The sequence below is a fragment of the Vombatus ursinus genome, unplaced genomic scaffold, assembly GCF_900497805.2.
Source record: "Vombatus ursinus unplaced genomic scaffold, bare-nosed wombat genome assembly UNPS02009573.1, whole genome shotgun sequence".
Taxonomy (NCBI): Eukaryota; Metazoa; Chordata; class Mammalia; order Diprotodontia; family Vombatidae; genus Vombatus; species Vombatus ursinus.
This window is the reverse complement of record NW_020949351.1, coordinates 21,971,110-21,985,732: the sequence shown is the minus strand read 5'-3', so window position 1 is coordinate 21,985,732 and position 14,623 is coordinate 21,971,110.

Genomic DNA, 14,623 nt, shown 5'->3' with positions numbered 1-14,623 from the left:
TAAAAAAAAAAAAGAATGTTGAGAATTATTCTTATGTGTAATTGGAAAAAAATGAATATATTAAGAAAAAAGATTTGTGAAAGCTGAGGAAATCAAAGATCCTTTAGGGATTTGAGTATCTGTAACAAAACTCTGTTCAAGGAGGAGAATATACACACCAAATATTTCATCATTATAAAGCATAGCAGAGTTTCTCAAATGATTTCCAGGTCCATGCTTCCAAGTTTATTGAAATTTTTAAGGCAAAGCATAATTTCAAATATCTAGAAGTGGGTCATGCACTTGATAGTGTGGCCCTTTGACTGATCCAAACTTCACAAAACAAATCAGGATTCAGTCAAAGGTCCATACTTGAGGATCTAGAGGGCCACATGTGGCCTGGAGGCCCAGGTTCTCCACCCCTGATCTGAGGGATGTGAGAGTTCTCTCCTCATCAGTGTCCTAGCAGCATCCTTGGATCAGCTGATGTCAATGTTTACATTAGGAAAGACAACACAGGTTTCACCATGCATGAGGGACACTCCCTGAGCACAAATAAGAGAAAAAAGATTTCAGCAACTAAGAGCCATAGATACCATTTTGTTCCAGGGGCTCTCTCAGCTTGAGCCCACTTTCCCCTAGAATCTCTCTGTATTTTGAGGGAGAATGTGCTGCAGACTCTTGGGAGGAGGCTTTGAGCCAAATGTTTTTACTGTACCACCTCAGTAAATACCCCTTTGTACAAGGACTCAAGACAGCCTGACTAAACTGTTCTCAGTGGATAATCTCAGGGGCAAGCACACCAGTGGGTGGCTTTAGCTGATGGTATTAGAGATTCACTTCTGACTCCTCAGGGTTAACCTAGGACAATGAAGGGGACATGTAACCTTGCTCTGGGACCAGAAACTTACTACTGAGTATAGGAGATGTGATGAGGATCACAAGAGAATATATGGCTACTTTTATATATGGGTACTTTTAGGTACCAGATCTGTACCTGTTTCAGCTCTGGTCCTGCCTGCCTTCAACTCTATTACTACTACCACTTATGCTCTTCTCTGTAATCTTTGAAGGCCTCTCTTCTAATTAAATTTATTGCTATTCAATTCAGCAAACATGAGCCTAGGAGAAGGCTATATGACCCTCTTTGTCTTCTGGGTTAGGGGTCTCCAGCGTGGAGACGTGGAGTGACCCCAAGGTGGATGAGGCTTGACACCACGGGGTGGTAATCAATGACTCAAAAGATGGGAACATGGCAACCCTGCTCCACCATGGCTAATCATAGGATTGTCTGCAATATAACTAACTTACCTCCTTCAACATTATCTTACTCTGTTCTTCTCACAATGGACAATCATACATCTCTCCCCAGGCATGACTCCTGTGTGGTTACCTCTTGTGATTCTAATGGTCTGCAGAACAGACACATGGGCAAAATTCTTTATCTGCCCCTTCTCCTTTCGTCTCTGTCTCCCATCCCCTACATATCCACTGCCCTACTCCAGGCCCTTATCACCTCTGGCCTGGAATATTCCAATACTTTCCTAATTGGTCTCCCCACCTTAGAATCTTTCATTTTCATTCCATCTTCCACATGACTGTCCAAGTCCTTTTCCTAAAACAGAGGTCACACTGTGTCCCTCCTTTATTCAGTAAAATCTATCTCCTCCTTATTGTCTCTAGGATTAAATTTTATTTCACCTTCATTTCACTTCCTAAAAAAGTCTAGGTTTTTTGGTTTTATAATCTGTATATCATTAGTATAATAGTATATGTAAATAATTTATAAAGAAATAAGTATTTATCTAGCAGGATATTTAAGAGAAGTTAGAGGTTTATTTCACTGAAAGTTAAGAAAGTTTCACCTGGACTACTTTATGAAGGGAGGTACTCACTACCTCTCTCCAGGCACCTATCCTTGGAACATGAACATTTCCAGGCACTTACTCTTAGAATATGGGTCTTACATAGTCTCTCCCCTTGTCCTCCACCCTACTTTCTAGTCACCACTCATTGTCACTCATACCAGAGGGATTTCTTTGAGCGCACATGGAGGGGAATAAGACACAAAACAGAGTAACCTCATACCCAGGCTGCACAAGGCTTCCAAGCTAGTAATTTTAAGTTCGCAATTCCTTTAGGCTAGAAGAAAAGAAAAGATAGGATTCACATTTTTACTTTGTTTTGGAAATTTTGATACAATAGAACAATCAATAACACTCTGTCATATAATTCATGAGCTCCCAGTAGGTATAGAATCCTTATAATTTAGACAGAGTCCATTCTCTTTGCTCCTTTCCTTTTTTATTTTTTTTCACATTTATTTATTTTATTTTTAATTTATGGAATAAAACAAGCATTTCTACTGTATGTATACCTTGTCATCACTGGCTATGTTTATTCTTAACTCTCTATTAAGAAATAATGAATACAGATCAGGAGCAGTAATGACCAATTCATCTTTATCTATCTATCACAGCAATTAGCCAGGCACCAAAGGAGTTTAGGGAGCTAGCCAAAGAGGCTGGGGAGCTTCTCCAGTTCATGTCCTGTTTGCACTGGGTTCATCACTTTCAGATTTTCTGGTATTCCAATTTCAACCCCAACTCAGATTCCTGAGGATTGCTGAGGAACAATTATATTTGTGGCTCTAATATAACGGGTATTCCCCAGCAGGCGATGGGGTTAGGGAAATAAAATGGTACCCAGAATATAAACACAAATCGGATATAGAACAGGAAGTTTTATTCCCAAATACAGAAAAGGGAGTTCTAAACAATAAAGAATCATATAATGATTACAGCTAGATGAGAGGCTAACACCCAAGCTTCATTGGGAAGTTGCTGCAGGGTTTCTCATTAGCTCTTTTGCAATCTACCTCTACTGAGTACAGACTGATCAAAGCCAAGAGGGCTCTTTATTTCCTTTATTCTTTCTTTTTGTAGGCCGCTCTATTCCTCTTGGTCAGTCTACTTCTGTGTTTGAAACTTGCTGCTTTAACTCCTCTGTGGCTGCATGATTACCCAGAAAGAGGGAGAGATAACTGTTGCCTTTTGAGATCTCACAAGACTTTGTAAAAAAGAATAGACGATACAAACCGGATTTGGCCTGATTTCAGACACATGCTTGCCTCAGAAGCCAAGTAGGCAAATAGAGCCAAGAGCAAGCTTTGGAGGGGAGGGTGGAGGAGGAGAAGGAGGCAGGTCCCAGGAGCGCTGTGAGGCTAGGAACTCTTTTCTCCAGTCTCCAAGAAGAGAATCAGACTATAATTCTAACTATCTTCCCCCTCTCCTGCCCCAAATACCTCTGGACTAGCAGTGCAATGTTTAAGGGTTCTGAAGGAACTACTCTCTTCCTAAGGGGAATGGTAGCCCTTACCTTACTCCTGCCAACTTACCTTTTTCTCAGCAAATGCAGGTTACACAAAAGGCCATCAGGAAATATTAAATATCAATTAAATCTATTTACCCAGGCAAAACAGCAAGCAGAAATTAGAAAAGTTGTACAGATTAGGTTATGTGTGTGTATATGTGTGTGTATACACACAAACATACAATACACACATATACACACATACACAATACATATATACACATACGCATGCACACATACATGTGTATATGTATGTATGTGTATGCGTGTGTGTATACATACACACACACATATATATTTCAATCAGTGAATAAGCCCTTCAGCTGGGAGTGAGTTCAAACCAAAGGAGAAGGCCCAGTCCCACCTAAGGAATTCAATTCTAGCAGTCTCTAGGAAGGTAAGGTGAAGGAGACAATTTCTCCTACAGTCTGCAGCTTCTCTCTTTACATGTGTCTCTCCCAAAGAGCCTTGAAAACCAAATATGTTTCTCCCCAAAGAAGCTCTGGCCCCAACTCATTAAGTCTCTTAACCATGTACATACACAGTATTGCATCAGGCTCAGTATTCTCTCCATCAATCCAGAGTCACATCAGATATGCAGTGGCATACAAAATACCCCAGTTTTGGTTGGATGCCAGTTACACAAAGAATTCTCGTTTTGGCGAGGACGTTTTCATCCCCAGCATTCATTTCTCCTTTACAGAGAGAGAAACTAAAGGTTATATTCATGTATTAGAAGTGCATGTTAAAATACTTTTAAGACTAGGGGTTTAGAAACCACTGCTCTATGGGCATTCATTTGGTAGGCCACTTTGAAGGACAAGAAATGAGAGCATATAAAGGGAAATAATATGAAATAAAAATGGAAATATAGGGGAAAACCAGAGACTTTTAATTGCTAGGTTAAGGAGCTTGTATTTTTATCACAGAGCCAATAAAAGGAGCCATTTGAAGATTTCTCAATAGGGGAACAATATGGACACATCTGTGTTTTGGGAATACCGGTTTGGCAGCTCTTTGACAGATGGATTGAAGAAGAGAGAGTCTATAGGTAGGGAGAACAATTAGGAGGCTGTTGCAATAACCCATGAAAGAATTTATTGGAGGCTAAACTAGGTAATGGCTGTATGAGTAGTAAGAAGGGAATGCATTAAAGCAATGTTATGGAGGTAAGGTCAACAAAACTTGGGAACTGATTGGATATAGGGAATAATCAAGGATGGCTTCAATTTTGTGAACCTGGGAGCCTGGAAAGATGGTGGCACCATCTTGTCCTCATAAACGTCTGCTCTCTTCAAATCAGAATCGACATCTTAGGCCCAGTGTGTTAAGGAAATGTGATTCTTTTTATTGGCACCATGCCTTGAGCTCAGGGCATCAGACAAAAGTTAGGGGTTTTTTTTGAACTTTTGCTCTCCTCAGTTGCATATAACTACTACACCTATTTTATAAGCTAGGATCCTGAGATGTAGAAAAGTTAGGGCAGTTGTCCAAGATCACACAGCTAATCAGTCATGGAATTGGTACTGAGCCTTAGCCCTCCTTCTAATTCTTTGCTCTTCTTACTATACCAAGTATAAAACTATGGCAGTTCTACAAATATACTAGCAAGCAACATTATGACATTTACAGAGTATAATTATAAATTTGAGCACAATGGAGAATATGGAAGTATTCTTTTTCCCCTGGATGCCTGGGGAAACATAGAACTAACATTGTCAATACTTACAGGAAAACATCAAGCTTTTATATCATAGTCAACAAATATCTGGTAAGCATCTATCAGATGTAAAGCACTATACTAGGTATTAGAGATATAAAAAGGCCTTAAACATAATCCCAAACCTCAAATAATAATAATTCTTTATAGTTTCATAGCATTTTATAGTTTACAAAGTGTTTTCACATTCATTATTTTATCTGATCTTCATGACAATCCCGTGAGATAAGCTGAGCTGGTATTATCATTCCCATTTCACACATGAGAAAACTGAGTCTCAGTGATTCATTTCTTTCAGTCTCTTGTGTAAAATAACATGGCTAGCAAGTGGAAGTTGTCATAGCTAGAAGTCATTTCTTCTGAGTCCAACTAAGAGGCATCTTCTCTACACCACATTTTTCTCTACTATGTTTAAATTTACAATTTACTCTGGTAGATATGACATATATCATTAAAATATATATGTATATGCATACATTTACACCTATTTATATTTCAATTCAACAAACATTTAATATGTATCTACTGGGCAAAGCTCTACTTTATGTGCTGCAGAAAACAAAGACAAAATTTCAACACATTTTCTCTTTAAGGGACTTACTTTCACAGTAGAAGATATCACACTGCCCTTCCAGTCTTCTCATACCTTATTCCTGGCCACATACTCTTTCATTTGGTGACAACGGCCTCTTTGCTGTTTCTGTGAATAAGACACTCCACCTCTTGGCCACGGGCATTTTTTCTGCTATCCAATATGCCTGAAATGCTCTCTCTCTTGGCATTCTTCTCTGCCTGCTGGTTTCCCTGGTTTCCTTTAAGTCCCATCTAAAAATCCCATCTTGTACAGGAAAACTTTCCTAACCTCTCTAGTGCCTTTCTTCTTTTGATTATTTCCTATTTATTCAGTATATAATTTGTTTGTACATAGTTGTTTGCTTCTTGTCTCTCCCATTAAATAGTGAACTTGAGGACAGGGACTGCTTTTTGCCCCTGTTTGTATCCCTAGCACTTAGCACAGTGCCTGACACATAGCAGGTGCTTAATAAATGTTACTGACTGATTGACTGATATGCTAAATGCCAAATAAATGACATACATACTAAAGGCTATAGGAATACAATGGGAGGAAAGATGAATTTTGCTATAGACAAAGAAGTAATACATATTGGAGCCAGTTCTTACATTTAGATCTTCTGATCCCAAATCAAGTGCTATTTCCTGTACGCGATGTAGTTCTTCATTAATGTAACCTGCAGGTATTGCTATGTAATACAGATAGTTGACAGTACCTCCTTTCTGAGAGTGGGAACAGCTGAATCCTTTCTTGACCATATTTATTTTTGTTTTTTGTTTTTGTTTTTTGTTTTTTTTTAGCTAGGCAATGGGGTTAAGTGACTTGCCCAGGGTCACCCAGCTAATAAGTCTTATGTGTCTGAGGTCAGATTTGAACTTGGGTCCTCCTGACTTCAGGGCCGGTGCTCTATCCACTGCGCCACCTGGCTGCCCCTCTTGACCATATTTATATTTCTTTTTGCTCAGAAATTTGGATTTGAGTGGGGTCTTCTTTCTGAGAGAGAGAAAGAGAGAGAAAGAGAGTAGGCCAAGGCACCCTTGATCAAGTGATCTGCTAAAACTATGGACAATGACTAGCTTATGTCCAGAGGTAATAGTTCGTATTCACAGGGATTCTTTCCTCTGCTAATATGGACAGGCCAAAAAAATATATATTCTTGATACTGGTGTTAACAAGACTCTGAAACTCACCCTCCCAAAATGAGCTACACATTGGGTTCCCTGGTTCTAGGATACCTCTGAGAGACAATGGGGTAGCTTCCTCTAAGGCTATCAGCAAGTCCCCATTATGGTGTGTTCCCTTACCTTTAACCATTAGTGATTAGTACCCAACTTCCACTTAACAAATTACCATTAATTCACTTTTAGAAAAAGATGAAGTTGTGGCAAGATATACTTGCTTTAATGTACTTTGACACTGGAAATGAGGAAGGGGAATCCCCCCTCAGTCCCTAGGGAGAGTTGGCTCAGATGTAAGAAGTCTATAGATAATATTTGCCCCATTAAATTTGCTTCCAAATGTGGTACTGTTAATGGATCAATGAGCCCACATTTCTACTACTCTGGGCTGAGGATTTCCTCACAAAATGGCTTCTTTGCTCATGAGTTACATGGTCCCAGTGGGGGCATAAATGCATAAGTGAGGCCTCTCTGCCCACCAAGGGTTGAGTCATGTGAACACAGCCAGGCAGGAATGAGGACTCCTTCCTATTGCTCAGTTAGTACCTTTGGTGTGCACGCCAGTCCTGGCTACGTAACCAGTAACAGATAATCTTTTTATCATGTGGTGAGCAGAATGGAACTAATTACAGAATGTCTGTGCGTGCTCCAAATTGAGGTGTAGGGTCCTTCCATTACATTTTATCATGCCTTTCCAGCAACAGGTTTCTCAGCCTCTTCCATGTGGAGATTGCATCGGCCAAGCACACTAAGTCTGCTCACCAGTCCCCTTTTACACTGATTATTAATACAATTATAACAGCTTGTAAAGTCCCAAGTGGCCTCTGCTACTAAGCTGAAAAGTAAACTTCCCAGCCAATTAAAATCTGTGTTGTTCAACAGCCAAAGTCTTCCCCGTTGGCATTCTATGCATGCAATTAAAGACATACTTGCAGAACAATTAAGATTAATCTTGTCTTTTATCTAGAGAAAATCAGATTTAAAGTACTATTGGAATAGTAAATTATAGTTTGAAAGGAGGTACAGAACATTGAATTTAAACCTCTTTCCCTTCAGATAGAAAAGGGAGGGGGAAGAGAAATTAAAAAAAGAAAAAGGAGACACTCCATCAATGGTCTGGATTCTTGGCCAGGAGAAAGTTCACTAACAATCAGGTTTGCCTTCCCACCCTGGTCCCTGCTATCCTATCTCTCTCTAGTTGAAGAAGATAATGATGATCTTGGTGGAATCTGAACATACTTGACAATGTTCTTCTTTACCTTTTCTATCCACCTTTCTGTGCATTTCTCCAGGCTGGGAAGACTATTTTATCTCTTTCAGACATGGGACTACATCTCTTGTGGATACTTAGAAAATGAATCATTTCCTTTCAAGGGCACATTATATTCATGATTGTAATTAATTTTCAGCAATGAATTATATAATTTCTTGAGTTTCTATCCAAATTAGAGTCACTCTCTTAAAGATCTTTATTGTTTGCTGGTTTCCTTATAGGAAGAGAAAGGAAAACTAAGTTATTTACACTTCTTTTGTCTTGCCAGCAAGTAGCAAATACTCTTCCATTTTCTTAAGCCTTTTCCACCCAAAAGATGCCAAGATAACCTATCAAAACAAAAGAACATATCACCAGATTTAGGAACCCTAAGGAAGGGATTTATATAAGCATCAGACTATGTGACACCATTCTCATTCCCTTGCTGTGTTCAGAATTCTTTTTGTTTACTTATTCTCTCCACAGAAGCTAAGTATCAGTTGTTCCATTTTCAATCTTTCAGACTGGTAATGTCATTTGTTGCAGTGTATTCATTTAAACAGAATTTGAGCTACAAGAAAATAATTAGTATTATCCTTTTTTGATTATGATATATCCAGCACTACTCTATCCCAGCCCATACTCTGAACTTAATCCACCTGTTTTCCTAACAAAACACAAGTGTCTTATGTCCTATTCCATTAGGACCTAACTCTTAGGGATCTGCCACATTGAACATCAAGAATAGGAATACAGTTCAGGCTTAGACACCAGTGGTTTAATGTATTGTGGTTCCAGGGGGAATTCCTTTTAACAGGGGAATCTTGGAGTCTTCATGGCAAAGGGAATGAATCTGTAATGCTCATTTCAGGCATCCTAGTAAGATGATAGGGCATATTTTTGGCAATGAGGAAGTTCACTTGAACTGTTTAAGCAATACCTCTTAGATGAGCAAGAACTCATAAACCTGGGGTACTGGAGCCAAGAGGATGAAGCAGAGGCAACAACCCAGCTGAACTCTCCCAATATTCCCCTCCAAACAAGTTTGAAATAATGCCTCAAAAAGAATTCTGTAGTGGCAGAGCTAGCAAAAGGTCAGGGTGAGGCATTTTTCCAGTCCAAGACAATTTAGGAGGTTGTCAGGAGAGCTCTGTAATGCTGGGGTGGGAGCACACAGTAGCAACACCAGCTTTGGAGGTGGCTGCAACAGCAGTAGCAGTAGCTTTGAGAGCTTTCAGCCCAGAGATAGAAAGGAAGTTGAACAACTGGTCAAAATGAGATAACAGAGGACCCTTTTCTGGCACTGAGTGTAAGATCCTGTTGGATTGCCCATACACAGTTCTGGGTTATAGTTCCAGAATGAAGAGGAACACTAGCACTTGCTGCCACAGAGGAGCGGGAGACCTGGTCCCAGTTCCAAGGCAGAGAGGAGCACTAGCATTTGTGGCCATGGAGAGCAGGGCCCCTGTTACAGTTCCAGAGTGGAGAAGAGCACTTGTGGTTGCACAGAAGGGAGTAGGGGCAATGGAAAAGAGGACCAGGCAAGGAGGAGCCATAATTACCTGGTTACAAATTCTACTAGGTATTCTGGTACTCTGGGTCTTCCGTTGTCAAATGTACATCCCAACCCTTGAACATAGTACTCCAGATACTGTCTGAAAAGGATTGAATATATTGCCTCTTTAGCTTTGTTTGAATCTTTGTTTAAAGATGAATTCTAATGCCATGTTAATTTTTTTGGTGCCATGTTACTAATATTGTACTTGTAGTTCACTAAAGTCATTGTCTTTTTCTTAGGAACTGTTGATTAACCATGTTTTCTCCATCTTTACTGTGAAATTGACTTTTTGATTTTAAGTACAGAATCTGATATCCTTATTAAAATTCAACTTATTAGGGTTGGCCCATTGTTCTTGCTAGTTGAGATCTGTAGGGTTTCTGTCTGTTTTCCAACATGCTAGCTATCCTTCATGGCCTCATGTAATTTACAAATCTGATAAGCATGACCATCTATCCCTTCTTCAAAATAACTGGTAAAAATGTTGAATATAGAACCAAGAACAAATTCATGAGATGCTGCATTAGAGAGCTTCTTCCAGTTTGACGTGGCTCTGTTAATTACTAGTCTTTGGGCTCAATTATCAAACTTTTTAATTATACATTAATCCTTTGAAGTCTGTCCACAACAATATATTGAGTCTTGCTAAAATAGTATTTCTCTGATTTACTAGTTAAGTAACCTTGTCAAAAAAAGGAAATAAGGTTAGTCTGATGTCATTAGCTTTTGATGAGGCCCAGCTGGTTCTTTGTGATTCCCTTTGTAAGTGCTTACAATCTTTCCCTTTAAAAATGAGTTCTACCAGAAGAACATTTTACATAGTAACAGCCACATTGTATGATGACTAACTTTGATAAACTTAGCTCTTCCTAGCAATGCAAGGATCTAAGACAACTCCAAAAGACTCATGATGGAAAATGCTGTCCACATCCAGACAAAGAACTGTGGAGTCTGAATGCAGATTGAAGCGTACTATTTGCTCTCTTTTGTTTTGCTTTGTTTTGTTTTTTCTTTCTCGTGGCTCCTCCCATTTGTTCTAATTCTTCTTTACAACATCATTAATGTGAAAATATGCTTTTAAAGAATGAGTTCTAGAATTTTTTTCACAAACTGAAGTCAACCTCATCTATGCCATCATTCAAAGATCAATCATAGCTACAGATCTTTATCACCTTGGGGTATAGTTTTCTGTTCCTAGTTCATGAGAGGGGCCAAGTCAAGTCAAGTCAAGTCAAGAAGCATATGTTAAGTACCTGCCAAGTGCTAGACACTGTGCTGAGTTATGGATTCAGAGAAAAGCAACACTCCTCCCCTCCTCACCCCGCCTCCCACGCTGCTACCACCACAAAAAAATCCCAAAGAGTCTGATCTCAAGAAGCTCTCAGTGTAATTGGGGTGTGTGTGGGGGGGGGGGGGGTGGAATAACTACATGTAAATACACCCAAGTCTTTTACAATAAAGTTAGATTATTCCTTTTGATCCACACTGATTATCATGCTCTGTCCTGAGCTTAACACAAGAATTTATTTATTTATTTTTACAAAGGATCCCAATAAAATGTTTAAACATTATTAATAAGAAGCACTTTAAAGAAAATCCAGTCAAAAGGAATATGACAATTTCCATGAGATATATTTACTGCTTTTGGAGAATTATTTGTTCATTCAATAAGTATTTATTCATCATTTACTATGTGCCAGACACTCTGCTACATGCTGGGGATAAAAGATAAAAATGATATAGTCTCTGCCCTCAAGAAGCTTATATGCTATTACAAAGATCTACATATAGACAGATAAGTAAATACAAAATACAACTAAATAAAAAGTAATTTCCAGGAGATGGGGGAAAGTAATAATAGAAAATATTAATAACTGGGGGGTGGGGGATAGGGTTCAGTTCCATTAAGACATGCCACATCTGACAACTATATAAGGTGGAAAAAAAAGAGTATTGGGATTAAATCTGTCCTTTTTGGTGTGTTCGTGTTTCACTTATTACGTGGCCCAACTCCAATTTGGCTATGCTGGCCCTAGAACTCCAAGGGGGCAATGACCTGAGTATCACAGGGGAGCAGAGCAAGTTAGCGTCCCCTGCGATGTTTCTATAGACCATTCTTCCAACTACATTCCCAGTTCAGGAGTTAAGTTACATGTTTCTAAAACGTGCCAATAATTCATTGTGTGGCCTTCAGCGAATAACAGATCATGGAAAAATAAGAAATATCCTAGAATTTTAAAGCTAGAGTGGACGTTAGAAATCATCTGGTCAACCATATTGTTTCAGTTTCCTCATCCATAAATGGGAATGATAATACAGGGTTTTGAGCCTCAAGTGTGATTATGTGTGTAAAGCACTTTACAAAACTTAAAAGCACTTTTCGAAATGTCAGCTGCAATTATTATTGTTATTGCTATTGTGATGGTGGTTATTTTTCAGTGTAGTGAGGATTAAATTATAAAATCTTTCTAAGTACTTTACAAACTGCTAGGTCCTTTGTGCATTTAAAGCATTGTTATTAATCTTCTCTTTCCTCTTCTTGTTAACTTTTCTGACTTCTCACACAGTGAGAGCAGTTGCTATCAGCAGTCAGGCCACGTTCCAGGGTAACCAAGCATAAATCTGGCTAGGTAGGCAAATGTGTAAGGGAGCTATCTCTCCTCACCCAAGGTCCTATGTTTCTGGGGCCATGGCGGGGTGGGGTGGGAGCCGGAGAACTGAGTCCAGTAGGTAGGAATTTACAGAAGCCATTCTCTTCAACACAAATCCTAGTGCTCCAGAAGGAAAATAGATCCCATGAGTTTTCTGGATGAAGAATAATGACCTTTGGGTCATCTCGACCCTGACTAAATCTCATTCCTAGATTGGTGAGTTTTTCGAAGGTTTGTTGTGTTTCTATGACTGTAACATTTGGCTGCGTCTCTTATTTAATCAATGTGAGAGACTAAAGAGGTCTCTATAGCACAATGGAAACTCTGCATCATTGAAATGCTAATGTAGACACAATCCATTATGAATATTTTAAGGAAAGGCTTTTCAAGTGGAATCTTTAAACCTATGCAAGTTGGGAGGAAACTATAGCCATTTGTTTAGTCCGGTTCAATATTTTCCATTTTCAATGTTCTCCTTCCTGACATTGAAATAGAAGAGTATATTTAAGCTGTATACACATATCTAATCCAGAAAATCTTGGTGATAAAATCCCTGAACTCACTTATGGGTTTTTCAATCACTGTAAATTTCCGAAAGATTAGAAGCTGTCATTAGATGAACTATGTAAAAAAGAAATTTAGGGTGAAAATATCCAGAATCTGATTATTTTTACATCCTATCTTTCAGATTATTCAGTGATCAAAAAGAAAAAAGAATGTTTAGCTAATTTAATCACAGGTCCATATGTGATCCATTTGAATAGGGCCAGAGCTGGGGGTGGATGGGAAGAAGGAAGAGGGACATTTTTGAAACCTGTTAGAAAATAGTACTCTCTATTAAGACCCTTTAGGATCCCTAAGACCCTTTTAGGGGTCTGTGAGGCTAATACTATATTCATAGTAATATGGTAAATGTTTATAGATATAGCCTACATAAACAAAAGCTCTTTTAGGGATCCTCAATAATTTTTAAGAGTACAAAGGAGTCCTTAGACTAAGAAGTTTGAGAACTGCCCGTTTAGTCAAACAGAACAAAGTTGGGAAAAAGTCCCAAAGTGTTATAGCATGAACACGATATCCTTGCTATATTAAGTACCATTGCTGTACTACAGAGGCTTGACCAGTCCATCTCTGTAATTAGTATATCCAAATAAACAAAGTCACAACCCAGTCATCCAGGGCCATAGTCACACAAGGCTATCTGCGAGCATTTTCTCAAGTTTAGATGTCCACATTCCAATAAAAAATCCCCACCCCCAGTTATACTGTCATGGGCCCCATTAATATTTCTGGGGCCCTGGAGGTAGAAAATTGGGTCATTGATTTACTCCATGAACTTCAGCAAGTTCATAGACTCTTAGCAAGAGCCCTGAAATATTAGCACAGGAAGGAACCTTAGAGGTCATCTTGAATAATAGTAATGCATCCCCTGCCTACCTCCCAGGGTTGTTCTAAGGTTCAATGAGATAATCAGTGTGAAAGTACTATCTAAGTGGTCACTATTTCTAGACTCAAAATCCTCGCATATGATGCTGGGGCAAGTATACAATGCAAGCTTTCATTAGGGAAAATCTGGCCCACTGGCAGTTTTTGGAATAAAATACCTGCCTTCACTATTGACTATGAGCCTTTTTCCTTGGAAAGTCCACTAAGATAATTTCTCATAAACAAACAAATCCCCCCTTCTATTTTGTGCTCCTTCACCCATGTGCTCCTTTCCTGCCCATCATTTGTTCTCTCTGCAAGTATGGATATAGCAGCAATGTGGGAGGCAGTGGGCTATGACTAGTTAAGTCAATAAGCATTTATTGAATGGCTACTCTGTGCCAAGCACTGTGCTAAATGTTGGGGATACAAAGAAAGGCAAAAGACAACTGTTGATTTCAAAGAACTCTCAATCTAATGGGAAAGACTAACAATTACATATAAACGAGATATATACAGGATGAATTGAAGATAATCAACAGAGGGAAAGTACTTAACAAGAGTTTGGAAAAGGTTATTGTAGAAGGTGGCATTATAGCTGGGACCTGAAGGAAGTCAGGAGGCAGAAAGTTTCAGGCATGGGGGACAGCCAGAGAAAATGCCTGGAGTTGAGAGATGGTGTCCAGTGCAATGAATAGCAAGGAACTGGTCTCACTGGATCACAAAGTATATGGGGGAGTGAAGGAGTATGGTAAGGTGTCATAAGAGTGGAAAGGTAGGAAGGGGCCAGTTTATGAAGGACTTGGATACTAAGCTAAGTGGAGGATGGATTGGAGTGAGGAGAGACTTATGGCAGGGAGACCAAGCATCAGGCTATTGCAATAGTCCAGGCAGAGGGTGATAAGGGTCTATAC